The sequence below is a fragment of the Cervus canadensis genome, chromosome 10, assembly GCF_019320065.1.
Source record: "Cervus canadensis isolate Bull #8, Minnesota chromosome 10, ASM1932006v1, whole genome shotgun sequence".
In the NCBI taxonomy this organism is placed as follows: Eukaryota; Metazoa; Chordata; class Mammalia; order Artiodactyla; family Cervidae; genus Cervus; species Cervus canadensis.
In genome coordinates, this window is record NC_057395.1 from 73,863,640 (window position 1) to 73,884,055 (window position 20,416).

Here is a 20,416-nt window from a genome sequence, read left to right on the forward strand (position 1 = left end):
CAGCGTTTCAAGCCAAGATTGCAAACTAGTGGCCCTTGTGGGTTGAATTTGGGTGTCACTCATGCTCAATTGATCCCTGCCACCGTTAGTCATCTGGAGAGCTCACGTAACTAGACGTCCACGTGGAAGTTTAGATCTGGCCACACACAGCTGCCCCTCACAACACCCCTCAGCCATGAGGGAGGAGCTGCGGCCTCTGTTCCCTTTTTAGAAGCTTGACCCCAAGCTTTCCACGAACTACCCTCCCATCTAAACCACCTTTCCTATTGACGTTACCTGCCTGGCTCCGCTAGGCACTGAGTTTATGACCTCTCAAGTCTTCCAGACTTCGCCTGCATTTAACCACAGGCCTGCTTGCAAGAGAGATCAGAACTAGGATCCCGTTCTCAGGTTTAGGGGGATGGCAGTCGATATTGTAGGAAATGGACCAGCAGTGATGGTCCAGGAACTCGGCGGCTGCGGTGGGTGCAGAGGCAGCAGGCAGGCCACGTGTAGATCTGACCGAGCTGGAGAGACTGTGCTTTGATCTCCAGCGAAGCTAGTTAGATTTGGGAATAGCGGCTCGGTAATTAGCCAGCGGTAAGAGCTGAGAGGCAACGTGAGAGCTTCTCACTGAAAAGTCTCTCTCTGTGAAATGAGTTCAGATGGAACCAAAGAATTAGAAGGCTCTGCACTAGAGGCCACCTTTGCCTTCCTCTCTGGGGTTTCTGATGGAGCTCTGGGACCCGGTAAGAGCGAGAAGATCAAGGCCCTTGACCTTCTAATGAGATGATGCTGTAAATTTCCCTCCAATTTGCTTATCAAGTTTACCAGCTCACACTTAACCAAGTGCAAGGTTAGGCCTGGAGAGAGCTCCCTTCATGATCAATGAGCTGAGAAAGCTCTCTGGAAGATTCCCAACACACACACACACACACACACACACACACAAAGATCCCAAAACCCAGCACAAGAGAGAGCTTATAGAGAGCGCGGAGAAAGTTAGGGCAAAGTATCCCAGTTCAGGGGCTTCCCAGGTGGCAGTACTAGTAAAGAACCCGCCTGCCAATGCAGGAGATGCAAGACATGTGGGTTCAGTCCTTGGGTCAGGAAGATCCCCTGGAGGAGGGCATGGCAACCCACTCCAGTATTCTTGCCTGAAGAATCCCATGGACAGAGGAGCCTGGCAGGCTACAGTCCATAGGTCACACAGGGTCGGACACAACTGAAGTGACTTAACCTTCACACACGCACCCCAGTTCAGTCTGGGGGTTACACCACCTAACAGGTCTCACTGTGCTTGCTGGTCCCGAGTTGGCACCCATGATATTCTCACACGGACAGTTTGGGAAAGTTCAGTTTTGCAAGCACCTGAGAGACCATTTTCAGACTTGGGGTCTGCAATATGATTGGGTGATCCATTAACATCTGGGAGTTGGACAGACTTCAAATCCAGCCCATCTCCCAAAGCTTGGTGCCTTTAGCCATGAGATTAACCTCTCTGCGCTGGTTTTACTCATGTGTAACATAGATGCCGGCCATCATCGCTGAGCCCGTACTGCTCAGAACAGAGGACCAGCAGCACAGCATCACCTGGGAGCTTGTAGAAACGCAGCCCCTGGGACCCCATCCCAGGCCGGAAACTGTATTTTCACAAGATCTCCAAGTGATTCATGTGCATGATACATTTTGAGGGGTACTGACTGAGCTTTTAGGAGAAGGACATGCAATTAATTCATTGATTCAACACATTTCTTGAGCACTTAGTCTGTGCAGGCTCTGTGGCAAACACTGGGAATATACCAGGGAATGTGATCCACAAATCCTGACTCTTTTGGAATTTAACTTCTATGGAGGGAGACCAACAGACCAGATAAATACATAAAGTGAAGTGGTGCTCCTGGATGGGGCTTGGCGAGAAAGATTATGATGGTGGAGAGAATGACAAGAAGGTGGCAACTGAGCATCCGCCCGATGGAGGTGAGGAAAGGGGCGTATCACAGCTGCATCGAAAAAGTACTTGCAGAGACACCTCAGCAGAAGCAACGCTTCCTGCGTTTGAAAGATCAGAGTGGCTGAAAAGAAGAGGAGGTGACAGAAGATGAGTTGGGAGAGACGAGAGGGCAGGGGCAGGTAATGGGTGACTTTAGGAGTCACCGAAGACCGTGGCTTCTCCTTCAGCAAGCAGGGACCCCCCCCGGCAGGTGGAGAAAGGAGGGGTAGCAGATGGTAAGTAGGCAACCAAGGGTGACACCGTTGTTGGAATTGTCCCCGTTATCCAGGCAGTGTAGAAGCAATTTGGACTCACCCTGGAAGTTTCAGCTTGGACATCCCTTCTCTAGAATTCCTTCTCAGACTGCCCACGCTGGAGGGGAGGGATTGTAGCTGTCTGAGCGCCCACAGGCTTCTGAAAGCTCTTGGGTGTGGCTGGGGTGGGGAGCTGATCATGTCTCAGAGCTGAGCACTATGCTTGGCACCTGCGAGATGCTTAATAAATGCTTTGTCAGCTAAAGGAATGAGTATATACAAAGACCCGGGGGTGTGCATGGGCGGGTGTGCTCAGAAAGGGTGAGAAAGTGGCTGGGGAGGAGTGGTGGGGTGTTGTTAGAAGCTGTGTCCCTTCAAGGCGCCCTCTGGAACCTGACACCCAGGCACAAGCCGAGGGCCCTGGCCGGCTCTGGTCACACAGCTGGGACATGTGACCCAGAGGCCGCAGGGACTCGGGGCCGAGAAATCCTGGCTTTTTGTGCCGAACTTGGTGAGGCTTCTGTCCTCTGGCCACCTTATGCCTGGGCCCAGGCTAGTCCACACAGTCGTCTCCCCAGCAGCGATGCTCGGCTCTGGGGGCCGGAGGACAGCCCCTCGGAGAGCCACGTGGCAGCACTCTGAGAAAGTAACAGTGCGCATGCTCTCAGACGGGGCATCCTGCCCCACGGCAAAAGCCCAGAGTAGGGATTCTCAGCCAGGACAATCCTGCGCCCGGGGGACACTTGGCAACGTCTGGAGACATTATTTAAAGCCGTCCCTTATTTATGCAACTGTGTCAGGCGTTAGATGCAGCGGCACAGGGGATCCTTTCCTCGCAGGCACAGACTCTCTGGCCGTGGCACGTGGGCTCCAGAGCACGTGGGCTTTAGTAGTTGCCAGAGGAGGGCTTAGTTGCCCTGAGGCATGTGGAATCTTGGTTCCCCTACCAGGTATCAAGCCTGTGTCCCCTGCATTAGAAGGCGGGTGCTTAACCATTGGACCACCAGGAAAGTCCCTGGAGACATAATTGATGGCCACACCAAGGGGTGTGCTGCTGGCATCTAACGGGTAGAGGCTGCTAAACATCCCACACTGCCCAGGACAGTCGTCCACATCAGACAATTATCTGGTTCAAACGTCAATAGTTCTTACTGTTTCCCAAGGAGCTTTTGAGGAGGGCATGGCAACCCACTCCAGTATTCGTGCCTAGAGGATCTCCATGGACAGAGGAGCCTGGTGGGCTACAGTCCATGGGGTCGTAAAGAGTCAGACAGGACTGAAGACTAAGCATAGCGCAGCACAAAGGAGCCTCTAGGGGCATTTTTCCTAAATGCCCACCCCCAGGAAGTTTAATACCACAGGGACACTGTGTGTGCTGTATCTGCTTATGTGCTGTAGCTATAGCTGTGCTTCATGTATAAGAAGAGTTAAGAGTTTTAAGCGTCCATTGACAGATGAACAGATAAACAAGATGTGGTCTAGAACTACGATGGAATACTACTCAGCCTTAAAGAAAAAGGGAATTTGGACACAGGCTACAACATGGATGAACCTGGAAGATGTCACGTGAAGTGAAAGAAGCCAGTCACAAGAGGCAAATGCTTTAGGATTCCACTTGTAGGAGGTACCTGCGTGCACGCGTGCTAAGTTGTTTCAGCCGTGTCTGACTCTTTGCCACCCTATGGACTGTAGCCTGCCAGGCTCCTCTGTGCATGGGATTCTCCAGACAAGAATACTTGAGTGGGTTGCCATGCCTTCCTCCTGGGGATCTTTCCAACCCAGGGATTGAACCTATGTTTCCTGCAACTGCTGAATTGCAGGTGGATTCTCTACTCCTGGGGAAGTAGAATGTCAATAGTTATTACTGTTTCCTAAGGAGCTTCTATGGGGAAGCCCATAGAAGGTACCTAGAGCTGTCAGATTCATAGAGGCAGAAAGTAGAAGGGTGGTTGGTAGGGGCTGAGGGGAGGGCGAATGGGGAGTTTTTGTTTAATGAGTATAGAGTTTCAGTTTCACCAGATGTAAAGGGTTCTGGGAGATGGATGGTGATGATGGTAGGACAATAATGTGATGTACTTAATACTACTGAACCATATGCTGTAAAATGGCTGAAATGGTAAATTGATGCCATGTGTATTTTAGCACAAACTTTTAAGAGTTTTGTGTTGCCAACCCCTCAAGAATCTATTCTTATCCCCTGGGAGTCAAGCAAGGTCCTTGTATAGGACACATATGCTTGCATGTACATGGCAGCTCAGCTCACATAGGACACACGTGTTTGGATGTACATGGCAGCACACACAGGACATGTGTGTTTGCATGTGCATGGCAGCACAGCTCACATAGGACATGCGTTTGTATGTACACGGCAGCACAGCTCACATAGGACACACGTGTTTGCATGTACATGGCAGCATAGCTCACATAGGACACACGTGTTTGCATGTACGTGGCAGCACAGCTCACATAAGACACGTGTGTTTGTATGTACATGGCAGCACAGCTCACATAGGGCACATGTTTGTATGTACATGGCAGCACAGCTCACATAGGACACATGTGTTTGCATGTACATGGCAGCACAGCTCACATAGGACACACGTGTTTGCATGTACATGGCAGCACAGCTCACACAGGACACACGTGTTTGCATGTACGTGGCAGCACAGCTCACATAAGACACGTGTGTTTGCATGTACATGGCAGCTCAGCTGGAGGAGATGGGACCTGGGTGTTCCTCCCTGGAGACTGGCGGAGGAAGGTGGCCCCCCGGCCATGCAGGGCAGAGGTGCTGATGGAAAGATGCTTGTGTTCAGAGACGGTCTGTCACAGGTGCTCCACAATCACCCTCTCCAGATTTTCAGAAAATCCATTTATAGCCAAAATGTCTCTGTGCTCTCTCGAGTTGATGACTCAATGACCATTTCAAGCCAACTGCTTCCCTGGATGCTAGAACTTTCAGAGGAAGGATTAAAGGAGAAGAGGCCACGAACCAAGTGAGTTCTGCCGGCTGCTTGGGAATTAGCCAGGTGAATGAGGCAAGGAGAGCATGGGGCACATGGAACATGAACCATCAGGGATCTTTCAGAAATTCTCGGTGACTGAGTGGGAGGCCAAAACAATGAGACATAAGATGAGAGTAGAGACGTAGGCAGGGGCCAGGCCATGAAGGAACTTGGTCATCCTGGCGGGTGAGGAGGTCGGTAGGTTTATGGGATGGATCATATAACTTTTGGCATACCATTGTAAGGACTAAAATTTTCCCAGAAGGAGATGGAAGCCACTGCTGGGTTTGAGCAGAGGTAGCACATAGTCTGGGCTCTCCAGGTGGCGCTAGTGGTAAAGAACCCACCTGCCCGCGCAGGAGACATAAGAGACATGGGTTCGATCCTTGGGTCAGGAAGATCCGCTGGAGGGGGGCATGGCAACCCACACCAGCATTCTTGCCTGGAGAATCTCATGGACAGAGGAGCCTGGCAGGCTACGGTCCACGGGGTCGCAAAGAGTTGGACACGACTAAAGCAACTTAGCACGCACGCACAGCACATAGTCTGACTTAGGTTTTAACGGAAAGGAGATGCCGCTGATACTTGCCCCTGAAACTCAGCCAGACCATACAACAGATTGAGGTCTGTTACTTCTCCGGAGTAGTTTCTAAGATGAGAATTCAGCCTGTCACCCCCAAATACAGCAGGCCATTAGCCCCCCATCTTAATCAGATCTCTCCTATCTTATTAAGCAATTTGGGGCCGTTTCTAGAGAAGATTTTGTTATTTCCCTAAATCTCTGGCTGCTTCATTTAGACCTGGTGTTTAGGTGGAATGCAATTAACACATTCCAAACCTGGTTTCCCCTGAAATCCAATCAATTGTAACTCGTTTTTAAATCACGCTGCTTTCTCTAATTGGGAGCTGCAGCCTCCACAGAATAGCGATTTAAGTCAATTATTGTATCGCCTGCATGAAAATTGCGCTATTTATGTTGGCAGCTCCCCCACATTACTGATGAGCTTCCTCCAGCTAATGGAATAATGAAAACACAAAACAGATTTACCATTCTTAATAAGAGAGAGAGATAATGAAGGCAAATTAAAATGGAAGCTCAGATCTGCGTGGAGAACAGGTAATGCAGTTTCTTCTTTTAAATTAACACTCGAATTCTCAAATGCTGATGGCAGGCGGTGGAGAGGAATTCAAAATTCTATTAGACACAAGTGTGCCGCTTGGGTTTGGTTTGGGAGAGGGTGGTCTTCCTTTACACTTCCTGGAGTTTCGTTACGGGATGCTCTTAGGAGCTGAGCCCCCGGGTGCCCAGTTCCCCCATTCTCACCCCTATACTCCCATTTATTAGAGTAAACTCACTTTCAGTCAACCACGGGGTTTTTCTCGTTAAATGCATTCAGTCGTCTAATCCTCCCCCAATTCTACGAGCTTGATGGCGTTATTATCACCATTTTACATTAGAGGAGCCTGGATCTAAGGATCATAGATCTAAGGTTTAAAGCTGCACGTGAATCCAGATCAGGGTTTCTCAGCTTTGGGGCCCAAATTGTCATCTGGGGCTGGATAGCTCTTTGTAGGGGGATGGATGGTTGTCCTGTGCGTTGTAAGACGTTTAAGTAGCATTCCTGCTCTCCACCCACTAGAAGCCAGTGGTACCCCTGTCCCCCAGTTGTGACAACCAAAATGTCTCCAGACATAGCCAGATGTTCTCTGGAGGGTGATACCATCCCTGATTGAGACCCACTGGTCTAGAATCTGGGTGTTCACCCATCACCCAGGCAGCCTCTCTTGCCAGGAAGGGCAAGGAATGTGGGGTTGGGATTTGGGAGACTGATCCTGCTTCACAGTGGGATCCAGAAGAAGTCATGACCCCTCACTGAGCCTGGTTCCCTGACCTATCAAATGGGGGTAATAACACCAGGACCTGGAATCTGGCTTGGCTGAAGAGGTTTGGCCAAGGTCTTAGAAGTTCTGGTTAAATGAGAAGCAGCAAGCCAAGGGGAGGATAGAGAGAAGAGGACCAGAGAGATGCCAGGGACCAGCAAAGCTAGTTGGAGGGTCCAGACTGGCAAGAGATAAGGCCAGGGACTTCCCTGGTGGTCTAGTGGCTAAGACTCCAAGCTTCCAATGCAGGAGAACTGGGTGGGTTCCATCTCTGATCAGGGACCTAGATCTCACATGCTGGAACAAAGATCGTGCCATGACTGCGACCCAGTGTGGCCAAATAAACAAATAAATGTCTTTTAAAAAGAGGTAAGGCCAGAATGGGGGCCAGCAGCCGGCACAGGCAGGGCCCAACTCTGGAAGGCAGGGAGCGTTGGACCCTCCACCATCCCTCTTCCCTGCCTCCCACCCCACCCTGCCTCCCTCTTCCACTTCCTCTGTACCAAGCACTCAGCATCATAGACTCATAATTGCTAAGTTGTGTCTAGATTCTTTCGCGACCCCAAGAACTGTAGCCCGCCAGGCTCCTCTGTCCATGATATTTCCCAGGCAAGAATACTGGAGTGGGCTGCCATTTCCTCCTCCAGGGGATCTCCCCAACCTAGGGATCAGACCCGCATCTGCCTTGGCAGGTGGATTCTTACCACTGAGCCAGCAAGGAGCCCTGGAGACTCAGTTCCTCTGATACGTTCACTGTGTGCTTTCTCATCGCCTAGGGCAGGTGCGCCTGAGTGACGCTCCAGAGGTTATCAGAATCACAACAGTGATCCTCATAAAGACGAAAATGACAGCAATGCATGTGAAGCGCCGTGTTAAACCCTTCACGTGCATCATGCCAACGCCACAAGGTCCTCCCAATGGCTCTTGTGTTTTTTCAAGTTCACTCATTCCTTTTTTCTTTCTTTTTTCCTTTTCCAGTTGTGCTGCATGGCATGTCAGATCTTGGTTCCCTGACCAGGAATTGAACCCTCGCCCTCTGCAGTGGAAGCTCTGATTCTTAGCCACTAGACTGCCAGGGAAGTCCCTGGATCTGTATTCTTGTCATTACTAGCCCAGTGGGATGGCCTACTGCTAACTGTCCTAGAAGATGAAGAGAGGCAAGAGGGTCCTTTGAGGCCAAAGAAAAAGAAAAGAGAAAAGGTGGGGGACGTTTGTTGGTACCAGCTGTCATTTATTGAGTGCATCCTCTATGCCAGGTGTTATCCTAAGGCCCTTAAATGGTTTCACTCGTTTACTCCTTACCATAACTTTTTATCTCCATTTCATAGCTAGAGGTTAAGCCAGTTGCCAAGTTTGCACAGCTAATAGGTGGTAGAGATATGATTTGAACCCACGTGGCCTGGCTCCAGAGTCTGTGCCCTTGACATCTGCCCATTAGAGCTGTTGGCTACAAAGTGCACCTGGGGAATTTAGGCCCTAATCTTACCAAAGGTTTTGTGTCCTAATCATGGCATGAGTGACTGGGGCTTCCTGCCCGGGTGGGAATAGGATGTCTCATCAACAGGGGACTGTGGACCAGTAAGAATCATCTCCCATGACTTGAGCCATCCCCGGCCACCAGGCATCGGTACAAGACCTAAATTTGGTTTTCCCTACAGTTCACTGACATGCATGTGGCTTGGAGACCGAAGGAAAGTGCTTAGCCAAACACAGCAAAAAGTTACCTAAGTTTGTGGACCAGGAATAATCCAAGGACAACAGTCAGTCAGTAAGAAAGGGGCCCAGCATGGAGGGAGGCAAGGAGCAGGTACTTAGTAATGGGTAGCTTCTTCCTCACTACCCCACCCACCCTCAGCTTGGCTGACCCTGCGGCTGGGGTTAGTTTTGGGGTAGCTTGGCAGACTTCTGACCACCCCCACCCCTCACTTGCTGCAGCCCACTCTCCCTTAGTGACTTCCCTTTCTTTTCAGAGGCCAATGCTTAGCTGTGTGACCTTGGGCAGGTTGCTTGACCTCTCTGAGCCTCTACTTCCAGGGGGGTTGGTCGGGATCTGTAGACTCCCAGCTCTAAAGTTCTAGGAATCTCCACTCTGGCCACCTTCTCCTCTTCTCTTTTCCTCCCCACTCCTCCTCCTACACTGTTCTCCTTGCACCTCTGCACACACCTCTGAGCCTCTGTCTAGATCACGATTTCCCAGGGATGAGGGGCAGGATAGCATAGAGAAGACCCCCTCTTTTTCTTAGAGGTCCAGGCTAGATAAGGGGGCACTCAGCTTGCCTTTTCCAGAACTTTCTAGCACAGGTAGAGCTGACATCTGGTCGACAAGCTAAATATTTACAGAGCTCCTAAGATTTCCCGCCACGTTAAGCCCATTGCTTTATCTCCCGTCTGCACAGAGCCCTTCTCTGTTCACCTTGGGTCAGGCATTTCCCAGAATCCTCTGGGCTTCAGGCAGCATCTCTCAGGAGGGTGATGAAACCACGGCCGCCTCTAATCACTTCCAGTAATAATAATAGTTCCCGACATTGTATAGGATTTCTCAAAGCCCCTTTGCACACGTTATCTCACTTGCTTCTCACAATAACCCCGAGACTTGGACCTTCTTTGGAGTCCCGTTTTAGAGAGCACTCTTAAGCCACCTGCCTCCAGGCTCCCAGCCAGTGTGGGACAGAGCCATTGCAGCCTCTCTCGGGCCATCCACAGTGGCCATGGGCCGCTCATCCAGGTTCAGCTCATCTGTTGGACCCGGAACAAGAGTATAAATGGAGGCCCAGGGACTTCCCTGGTGGTCCAGTGGTCAAGACTCCGCATTTCCAATGCAAGGGACACAGGTTCAATCCCTGGCCAGGGAACTAAGATCCTACATGCCACTTGGCACAGCCAAAAGATAAACAATTAAGTTAAAAGTTTTAAAAAATTACTGGAGACCCACGTGCCATATGCTTCATATGCAAAAGCTATGAATAAAGCTAAGAATTTTTTTTTCCTCCTCCTACCTTGACAAACATATCTGGAAGGGCAGGTTTGAATTTAGCAACCTCACACTCCTTGGAGTTTCACACTGGAATGTGCTAGAAGTCATAGTATACATGGCCTTCTTAGTTTCATGAGCCAATCAATTTTCTTTATGCTTAAGCCACTTACGTTTTTGTCACTTATGACTAGAAGTTCCACTAATATATTGTTGTGGAAGACAGACTGGGGGACAGGAAGATGGCTCAGTTGTACCCTTGTGAATTGTGAAGGTCAGAGGCCCACAGTAATTTATAACCAGAACTTTTAGATAAAGAAATGGTGATAGAAAGTTTGAATTGAACAATTAACACCAGAAGATGCATAAATCTCTGAACGACACACATATACACTACACCTTTTTTTTTAAAAAAATTCTTTTTAGGTTTCATATTTAGATCTATGATCCATTTTGAGTTAACCTTTTGTATATGGTGCAAGGTATGACCAGTTGCTGTTTTTTTACATAGAAATATCCAAATTTTCTAGAGTTATTTTTTGTTCTGCACCTCTCAGCATGTAGGATCTTAGTTCTCTAACCAGGGGTCAAACCTGTACTGCCTGCATTGGAAGGTGAAGTCTTCATGCTGGATGGCCAGGATAGTCCCATCACACCTTTTTAAAATAAGAAAATAATTCAGAAATACCGTGGGTACCTTGAAATTCTCAGCCATTGCTTCCTCTCACAGATTATCACAGCTCATCTGATTCAATCCCTTTATTATACAAATGAGGAAATGAAGGCTCGGAGAGAGAAAGTGATTTGTTCAAATTCTCACAGTTCCTGAACAGCAAGAATCACTCATCAAATCAGCAAGTATTTATTGATCACATACCACATCCAAGATCTTATGGGAAGCATTGGGATACCGCAGGGCAGAGGTAACAGAGGATACCACTGTGGCCCACCATCTGCTTTTGCAAATAAAGTTTTATTGACACACAACACGTTCATTGGTTATGTATTGTCTGCTGCTGTTTGTGTGTTGCAGGGGGATGCTCAATAGCTACAACAGAGACTACGTATCATGAGAGGGTTGGGCTTACCTTGGGTTCTGACGCCCTACAAGCTGATATACCATGCTCGAAGCTTCCACCATCTTCCTCGGAAGACAAAGACCCTTGGGTCAGCAGGGTAGGCATTCCGGCTCCTCTCTCCCCTTAGAAGAGGCCAGGGCAGCAATCTTGACTTCAGAATCTTTATTGGAAAATAAACACCGTTAATGTACAAGAAATCCATCCAAGGGTCCAGTCAAAACATCCCCATGTGGGATTGATGCCATTCTAATGGACTCCAGATGTCCCCTGGCCCCAGTGTCCCAGTGGCCTGAAGGAGGGAGGAAGGCCCTGGTAGGAGACATGTAGCAGGTTCGGAACCCAGAGAGGCATCTTTATCACCCCAATTTCTTCCTAGTGGGAAAGTCTGGGGGGACTCCCTCACCCCGCCCTGCTCACCAGACCCGGTTGATCTCTGCTCTCAATGGTCTCAACAGCCCCCTTCTCTTGTGTTTATTCCCCTGACCAAAGAAGATACCCAGCGCTAGGATTCTACTTGGAATGGGAGCTGAGGGTGACTTCCTGAGGCCAGTCAAGCTAGAATCTCTGCCAAAGCCAGTCAGTGCAAGAGAGAGAACTGTGGAAAGAGCCGGCTGCAAGGGATCGGGAGTGAGTTTTGGATGGAGAAGGCCAGAGAAAAGTATCAGATGGTGTATTTCATTGTCTGTTTATTCTTTTATTTCTCCACGTCTCTCTCTGCGAGGTTCTATGTGCCCCCTGGGGACTGTGTCTCGTTCGTTGCCTTGTCTCCGGCACTTAGATCAGGGCCTGCACCCTCAAGGCGCTCAGTCAATATTTCTTGAACAGGACTTCCTGGGGGTCCAGTCGTTACGAATCCGCCTGCCAGCAATGAAGAAACAGACATAGAGAACAGACTTATGGACATGGGGAGAGGGGAGGAGAGGGTGAGATGTATGGAGAGAGTAACATGGAAGCTTACGTTACCACATGTAAACTAGAGAGCCGATGGGAATTTGCTGCATGTCCCAGGGAACTCAAACAGGGGCTCTGTATGAACCTAGAGGGGAGGGATGGGGAGGGAGGCGGGACGGAGGTTCAAGAGGGAGGGGACGTAGGTGCACCCACGGCTGATTCGTGTTGATGTTTGGCAGAAAACAACAAGATTCTGTAAAGCAACTATCCTTCAATTAAATAATAATAAGAAGAATCCACCCGCCAATGCAGGAGATACAGGTTTGATCCCTGGTCCAGGAAGATCCCATGTGCTGCGGGGCAACTAAGCGCCCCATGGCCACAACTACCGAAGCCCGTGCGCCTGGAGCCCAGGCTCTGCAGCAGGAGAAGCCCCTGCAGGGAGAAGCCCATGCACCACAACTGGAGAGGAAGCCTGGCTCGCTGCAACTCGAGAAAGTTCGCGTGTGGCAACAAAGGCCAAGCACAGCCAAAAATAAAAATAAATAAACAAAATGATAAAAATTATTTCTTGAACAACTACTGTGCTCATAACATCATTTTTGTAAAAAAAAAGATTTTTTTGGGTGTGGACCATGTTTTAAAGTCTTTATTGAGTGTGTGTGAATACTGCTTCCATTTCATGTTTTGGTTTTTTCGTCCTGAGGCTTGAGGGATCTCAGCTCCCTGACCTGGGATCTAACCCACACCCCCTGCAGTGGAATTGTGGAGTCTCAACCACGGGACCACCAGGCATGTCCCTGTGCTACATTCTTGATGTAAAAATAGTTAAATAACCCACCAGATGAGACTTGTGCCCTTGGGAGGGTTGAGCCACTCCCAAACTGGCTCCCGGACTGCCCCAGTGCCCCATGCCCCTGGCGTCAGGAGCAGATAGCCATGCCTCTCTGTGATGCAGTCACGTCTGATCCCAAGGGCCTGAGAGCTGGGAGCCTGTCTCATGCACTCTGGTTGTCCTTCCTCTCACCCCTTGGCTGCCAGAGGATGACCAGTGGAGAGGGCTCAATAGCAACAAAGGCAGTAATAGTAATTCAGGCTGATAGCTCAGAGCCCTCGTTAAGCCTCACGATAACCCTGGACAGGAGGTTGTAACCATCGCTACCCTGTTAGCAGAAGATGAAACGGAGGCCCAGAGAAGTTAAATGCTTGCCCAGGATCCTGTGCCCAGCAAGCAGAGGAGCTGAAGGTGGAAAACCACAGTCATCCTGGTTAGGAATTTGGTCTAGGTCTGCTTGGATCCAAAGCCAGCATCCTTATCTTAATGACAAGGAGCTCTAGTGTGCCCTGGAGTCCAGGAGAGTGAAGTAGTTTCCACCATCAATGTGGTTCTGAAGGGGAAAGAAGCCAGAGAGGAGAATCACCTTTGGGCATAGGAGAGCAAGAGAGGATGCTGCTAATGGATGATCCAGCATCCAGGGAACTGCTCCACCAGTCGCCTCTTAGGGTGGCCTTCCATCCGCCCCTCCCATTATTGCCAAGATATGGGAATCAAGGTTTGTGGGGGCTGCAAGAAAGAGCTCTGTGCACGCTCATCAGACCTCCCTCCCCGAGAGAACACAAACTTAACTAATGCCCAGCGATTGGTGTGAATTTCTCATGATGTACACAATCCTGGCTTGGCTCTATCAGCCAGAGGGAAGCAGAGACTTGTAGAAATGTAGTGCTAAAAGAGGACGTAAAAACCATCTATCCATTCTCCCTTTCTTTCACTCTGTTCCTCACTGCTGTTCTTGGAGCACAGAGGGTTCACTCCTACCCCAGGGCCTTTGCATTTGCTGGGCCTTCTGTATGGAACAACAGTCTATCTCTTTCCTATCAGAAAAAAAAAGTCAGCTTCTCAGTAAGGCCTTTTTTTAGTGTTTGTTCTTTTTTTTTTTTTTTTAATGTGGACCACTTTCAAAGTCTACATTGAATTTGTTGCAGTACTGTCTCTGTTTCATGTCTTGGCTCCTTGGCTGCTGGGCATAAAGGATTCTAACGCCCTGGCCAGGGGTTGAACTCACACCCCCTGCACGGGAAGGGGAAGTCTCAGCCTTGGGACCACCAGTGGAGTCCCATCAGTAACACCTTCTTTACCATTACAAATGCACACCTCCCCCTGGTACTTCTGCTCCTCTTCCTCACTTTATGCTTTCTCATAGGACTTTCACATCCTCTGTGTGTGTGTGTGTGTGTGTGTGTGAAGTCACTTCAATCATGTCCGACTCTGCAACCCTATGGACTGTAGCCTGCCAGGCTTCTCTGTCCATGGGATTCTCCAGGCAAGAACCCTGGAGTGGGTTGCCATGCCCTCCTCCAGGGGATCTTCCTATCCAGGGATCGAACCTGAGTCTCTTACATCTCCTGCATTGGCAGGTGGGTTCTTTACCATTAGCCCCACCTGGGAAGCCCATTCACATCCTGATATACATGCTATTTACTTATTTTCTCCCATTCTCTGGGATGTCAGCTTCATGGAAGTAGGGGTTCCTGTCTGTTTATCCAATGCCAGGTACATAAGAGGTGCCCAGCATACACTCATTGAATAAATCTAAGTTAAATAGCATCCCATTTTACAGGTGAGGAAGTTGAGGACCAGCAGGGTGATGGACTTGATCAAGCCATGAGATCAAAATCTGTATAGGTGTCCTCAGGTTGTTGGAAAAAATTACCACAAACTTGGTGGCATAAAACAAAGCCATTTATTCTCTCACAGTTCTGGAGGCCAGAAATATGAAGTTGACGTGTTAGTAGGGGTTGACTTCCTCTGAAGGCTCTCAATGGAGGATCCTTCTTGCCACTTCAGCTTCTGGGGGCCTCGGCATCCTTGGCTCGTAGCTGCATACCCGCCTCCGATCTCTGCCTCTGTCTTCACAAGGCTCTCTGCCCTGGGTCTCTGGGTCCATCTCCTCCTTCTTGTAAGGACACCAGCCATCGGATTTAGGGTTCCCCCCCCCACCATCTCTGGGATGAGCTCACCTCGAGACCCTTAACAATTACAAATCTGCAAAGAGCCTATTCCAAATAGAGTCACATTCTTAAGTTGCGGGTGGACATGAATTTGGGAGGATGCTGTTCAACCGCTATACTGGTAGAGCTAACGAGAACCCGGGTCTCCCCCCAACCATGTTCCCTAGGGGCTTCACCCAGGTCTCCCCCCAACCACATCCCCTAGGGGCTGCACCAGCGGCTCGACTAAGAGAGGCTGGGTTGGCAGCTGGCGGCTGTGGCTGTCAGTCTCCCGTGAACTTGTCAAGACGGAGAGGGAAAAAATAAACTCTGGGGTTAATGAAAGCAGCGAGATGATCTGGGCTGATCCCCGTAATCCCCTGCTCTGAGCTCAGCTTTCCATCATCAGTCGAGGGTTCTTCCCCGCCCCACTTCTTTTTCAGAGTTTCCCCAGAGAAGCAACCCATCCAAATTTAATAAACTTCCCCTGCCCCCAGCTTCCCCTGAAATAATGTAACAGCAGGATGATTTTCAAATGTCTTGTCCTGACCCCGTGATTGATGAATCCCAATGAGCAAAAAATGAAGGGGAGGGGGACACGGTGATGAAGGGGTGAGAAAGCACCAGTGTGGTTTTTTTAAAAAGATAATTTGAGTTATTTGTTTGGCTGTGCTGGGTCTTTGTGGCTGCGTGCAGGCTTTCTTTAGCTGCGAGGAGCGGGGGCTACTCCCCAGTCATGGTGCATGGGCTTCTCACTGCGATGGCTTCTCTGGTTGCAGAGCACAGGCTCTAGGGTGCTCAGGCAGTCAGTTCAGTTGCTCACTCGTGTCCGACTCTTTGCAACCCCATGGGCTGCAGCACATCAGGCCTCCCTGTCCATCACCAACTCCCGGAGCCTACTCAAGCTCATGTCCATCACGTCGGTGATGCCATCCAACCATCTCATCCTCTGTCATTTCCTTCTCCTCCTGCCTTTAGTCTTTCCCAGCATCAGGGTCTTTTCCAATGAGTCAGCTCTTTGCATCAGGTGGCCAAAGTATTGGAGTTTCTGCTTCAGCATCAGTCCTTCCAATGAATATTCAGGACTAATTTCCTTTAGGATGGACTGGTTAGATCTCCTTACAGTCCAAGGGACTCTCAAGTCTTCTCCAAGTCCACAGTTCAAAAGCATCAATTCACTGGCACTCAGCTTTCTTTCTAGTCCAACTCTCACATCCATACGTGACTACTGGAAAAACTGTAGCTTCGACTAGATGGGCCTTTGTTGCCAAAGTTCAGTTCAGTTCAAGTAATGTCTCTGCTTTTTAACATGCTATCTAGGTTGGTCATAACTTCCCTTCCAAGGAGTAAGCGTCTTTTAATTTCATAGCTGCAGTCACCATTTGCAGTGATTTTGGAGCCCAGAAAAATAAAGTCTCTCACTGTTTCCATTGTTTCCCCCTCTATTTGCCATGAAGTGATGGGACCAGATGCCATGATCTTAGTTTTCTGAATGCTGGATTTTAAGCCAACTTTTTCACTCTCCTCTTTCACTTTCATCAAGAGGCTCTTTAGTTCTTCTTTACTTTCTGCCATAAGGGTGGTGTCATCTGCATATCTGAGGTTATTGATATTTCTCCCAGAAATCTTGATTCCAGCTTGTGCTTCATCCAGCCCAGCATTTCTCATGATATACTCTGCATATAAGTTAAATAAGCAGGGTGACAATATACAGCCTTGAAGTACTCCTTTTCCTATTTGGAACCAGTCTGTTGGTCCATGTCCAGTTCTAACTGTTGCTTCTTGACCTGCATACAGATTTCTCAGTAGGCAGGTCAGGTGGCCTGGTACAGTCAAAGGCTTTGGCATAGTCAATAAAGAAAAAGTAGATGTTTTTCTGGAACTCTGTTGCTTTTTTAGTGATGCAACGGATGTTGGCAATTTGATCTCTGGTTCTTCTGTCTTTTCTAAATCCAGCTTGAACATCTGGAAGTTCACAGTTCACGTACTGTTGAAGCCTGGCTTGGAGAATTTTGAGCATTTCTTTGCTAGCATGTGAGCTGAGTGCAATTGTGCGGTAGTTTGAACATTCTTTGGCATTGCCTTTCTTTGGGATTGGAATGAAAACTGACCTTTTCCAGTCCTGTGGCCACTGCTGAGTTTTCCAGATTTCTAGGGTGTGCAGGCTTCAGTAAATGAGGCTCCCAGGCTCTAGAGCACAGGCTCAGTAATTGTCGCACATGGGCTTAGTTGCTCCATGGCACATGGGATCTTCCCAGATCAGGGATCGAATCTGTGCCTCTGACATGGGCAGGCAGATTCTTTAGCCACCAGGGAAGCCCTGTTTGTGTGTTTGAGTTTCTGCATGACTGCTGTGAGTGACAGTTGGAGCGGTCAGCAGAGAGGTGTGTGTGTACAAGAATGTCAGGTGGCGTGAGGGGGGCCAGGGCTGAGTGTAAGCTAGCCATGTGTGGGCAGCTGATGCTGGTGAGCAGGTAGATGTGACTGAGTAGAAATGAGCACACGTGAGTGCACATGCATGCTTGTGATTGTGTGTGCATGCTTGTGTGCATGAGCACACGTCAGAGAGAATGTGGACAAGTGTGTCAGAGTATGTGTGTCCAGGCAAAGGGTGTACATGTGCATGTGTGAGTGTGTGCTTATGTGTCCATAGGCTAACATAAGTGCAGGTCTGATGGATGTATGTGGGCCTGTGGGATTGTGGGTGTGAGCGTGTGATGGAGAAAGTGTGTAAGGCTGACAACATGGTGACCATAGTCAGCAACACTGTATTGCATCCTTGAGAGCTGATAGGAGAGTGGCGCTTGAACGTTCTCACCATAAAAACAGTAACAACAAATTGGAATTATGTAGGATGAGAGCTGTGTTAATTAACCTTATTGCGGTAAGCATGTCACAGTGCATGTGTAATGAAATCATCACACAGTGCGTTCTAAACGTACACAGTGTCATATGCAAATTATATCCCAATAAAGCTACAAAAAAATATGTGGGACCAAAAAAAGAATGCATGTAACCCTGAACATCATGCTAATATTAAGAAATAACAGCCAGCTCCCCACACAGTCTGCCCTCTCCCACATTTCCTCTCTGAATTCACCTCGTACCACTCCACTCCCCTGTCCCTCTCCTCCAGCCACGCCGGGCTCCTTGAACACAGCAGGCTCACGTTTGCCTCAGGACCTTTGCACTTGCTGTTTCTCCTGCCCGGAATACTCATCCTCCAGAAACCCACATGACTTCCTCCCCCACCTTTTCCTGGCTTTGCTCTAATGTCGTCTGATCAGAGTCTCCGGCCACGACCACCCTTGTCATCCTCCAGCCATCCCAATCCTCCATCCCTGGGGTGGAGCAGAAGGACAGAAGGACAGACCGGGAGGAGGGAGTGAAAGGGCGGCCAGAGGTGAGCGGTGAGTTGGTAACTGTTAGGAAAACTTCGCTGGCTTGACAAGCAATCCCAGGTCGCATAACATTCTTTGTTGTCAAATCTCGGAATGGAAGTTTTTTAAGAATGTTTGTCTGGAGGGGAATTTAGAAACCACCTAGCTTCATGCTTCTTAAATGATTTGTGGTCGTGAACTAGTATTAAGCCTCTCTGGATAAAGAGTGACAAAAATATAAAACTTCAAACCAGCTTAAACCAAAAAGCACATCTGTTGGCTCAGGTAACTATAACACACAGAAGTAAAACTGGCTTTCAGCTTGGCTGGACCCGGGGCCTTACTTGTGTAGTCAGGAGTGGTCCCCCTCCATCCCTCAGCTCTGTTTTTCCTTTGTGTTGGATTCAGACCCAGGGGGCTGTCCTGGCCTGGGGGTCTCGAGTGGTTTTGAGCTTTCATTTAGCTTAGCAACCCGAGTTCATATTCTTGCAGAAACAATTCTAGGATGACACCCACTGCCCCGACTTGAGCCCTCTGCCCAGGCCAGAAAGATGGCTTGATGCACCGGGTGTGGAAAGCACTTATTATTTTTGCTGGCCAGCACGTGCTATGCTGGGCTGTTCCCGACTGCTCAGTCGTATCCGACTCTTTGTGACCCTGTGGACTGTAGTCCACCAGGCTCCTCTGTCCATGGAATTCTCTAGGCAAGAATACAGGAGTGGGTTGCCATTCCTTCTTTAGGGGATCTTCCCCATGCAAGGATCAAACCTGCGTTTCCTGGGTCTCCTGCATCGGCAGGTGGATTCTTTACCGCTGAGTCACTTGGCAAGGTCAGACACTTGTGCAATGTTACGTGTACTCTACCACAGTGGTAGATTTTATTTTCTTGGACTCCAAAATCACTGCAGACAGTGACTGCAGCCATGAAATTAACAGATGTTTGCTCCTTGGAAGGAAAGCTATAACAAACCTTGACAGTGTATTAAAAAGCAGAGCCATCACTTTGCTGACAAAGGTCTGTCTAGTCAAAGCTATGGTTTCTCTAGTAGTCCTGTATAGATGTGAGAGTAGGATTAAGTGCTGAGGAACTGATGCTTTTGAATTGTGGTGGAGAAGCTCTTGAGAGTCCCTTGGACTTCGTGGAGATCAAACCAATCAATCCTAAAGGAAATCAACCCTGAGTATTCATTGGAAGGACTGATGCTGAAGCTGAAGTTCCAATACTTTGGCCACTTGATGCAGAGAGCCAACTCATTGGAAAAGACACTGATGCTGGGAAAGACTGAAGGCAAAAGAAGGGGGCAGCAGAGGATGAGATGTTTGGATGGTATCACTGACTCAATGGACGTGAATTTGAGCAAACTCGGGGAGACAGTGAAGGACAGGGAAGCCTAGTGTGCTATAATTCATGGGGTCACAAAGAGTTGGACAGAACTTAGTACTGAAAGGCAACAACCACTATAAAAAAAAAAGCCTCCAAATGCCAATGCATTCCTTATTTGTTTACGTTCAGTTGAATCACATTCTTACCTCTTAAAACCACTACTTCATGGTACCACAGGTTATCTGCCTTTGATGTATACCTGTCCTGTGTCCCCTCCTCTCATGGGTTCCACTGGCAACTGACCAAGCATTTGGATAAAGGTTTTGGCAGGTGCCAACAAGCTTAGCACTTCTGGGTGTCACGGCGTGAGTTTACCAGGGCTCTTGGTAGAGAGTTCAAGTCCAAAGGCGGGCTCCAGTGGTGGGGCAACCTGAGCCCCCACTGGAGGTGGGGGCTCCACTCAGAGCTCTGAGTAGGGCTCTGAGCCACGTGAGGTGGCTTCCCCACGAATCCATAATAGCTTCATTCAACAAGAGGCACTTCCTGAGGTCCACCCCCTGCCCCTGGGAGAGGCGAGCTCGGGCACAACTGGACTGCAGGAGCCTCGGGGGAGTCCCCATCCCAGGGGAGCGGCCCCGCCTCCCCTACAAGGAAGCAGACTGAGGCAGGCC

The 20,416-nt window shown here is 49.1% G+C and overlaps 1 non-coding gene across 1 annotated transcript; it reads left to right on the forward strand.

The window, feature by feature from the left end:
• Window positions 1–9,891: 9,891 nt before the first annotated feature.
• TRNAG-UCC lies at window positions 9,892–9,964 on the forward strand. Its single transcript has one exon. It is a non-coding gene; the product is annotated as a tRNA-Gly (tRNA).
• Window positions 9,965–20,416: the final 10,452 nt, after the last annotated feature.